The 1,019-nt window shown below is 24.8% G+C and overlaps 1 pseudogene; it reads left to right on the top strand.

The window, feature by feature from the left end:
- The first annotated feature begins 485 nt into the window (after positions 1-485).
- Positions 486-662, top strand: LOC122039152 (annotated as a pseudogene).
- The last annotated feature ends 357 nt before the right edge of the window (positions 663-1,019 follow it).

Here is a 1,019-nt window from a genome sequence, read left to right as displayed (position 1 = left end):
TTTAACATATCAATTATTACATGATTTATTTCAATATAAAGAATTATTGTGTTTATTTTTTTTACATAAAATACTAACATATATTTATTTATTTTCACAATGGAATATTTATAATAGTATTTAGAAATTTGAAAAGTATTTAACGATACAATCTAATAACTTTCTAGTGTTTATTATTCCACTGCTCATTCAGTTTTAGAGAATTTTCCTAGTATAGTATTAGTTTAAATGAACATCTTATTATTATTTAATTAAAAATATGAACCTTTAATAACTAATTTTGGTGAAGTATAAAATTAAATTACGTTAATGTCCTTTTTTCTTTTCACACTTAAAATAACTTTAAGACTTATTAGTAATTTTCTCTAGTTATTTTATATAAAAAATATGCATTGTCATTATTTTTTAAGTCTCACATCTTAGGATTGACAACCCTTTAGTGGAGAAGCTTCATGAAATACCTTGACTCTGCGACGCTAGAAAGCATATCTTTCTTGGCTTTTTGGCTAAGATCAAGTGTAGTATTTATTCTTATAAGTTTAATATCTGATATAAAAAATTAAATTCATTTTTTATGAGAGAGAGTTCGTTATAGTAGCTTACTGCTGGGGTTCTTGAGTTGCCCTTGCGTTACACTACTGCATGGGATTGGCGTCGCCCTTGTGTTGCACTACTTCATGGGATTGACGTCGCCCTTGTGTTGCACTATGGGATTGACATCGCCCTTTTATGGGTCTGATGTACTAATTTATGTGTATTCATATATTATATTACATATACAACTCGTGTGACCGATGACTAGTATTAATAATGAGTTTTATCTTTTTTTATATATTAGTTATGAAAACTAAATAAAAAAATATTTTTATTTTATATATAATATTAGAATTTATTTATATGATATTTATAATCAATATTATATAAAATATGGAATACAAATTAATGTTTCTGAAACATAATAAACTACTATTAGAAATCTAAAACTTATAAAATCACAACTTTTATTAAAATAATGGACG

Source organism: Zingiber officinale, chromosome 1A, assembly GCF_018446385.1.
Source record: "Zingiber officinale cultivar Zhangliang chromosome 1A, Zo_v1.1, whole genome shotgun sequence".
Lineage (NCBI taxonomy): Eukaryota > Viridiplantae > Streptophyta > Magnoliopsida > Zingiberales > Zingiberaceae > Zingiber > Zingiber officinale.
This window is presented reverse-complemented; position numbering and strand designations above follow the sequence as displayed.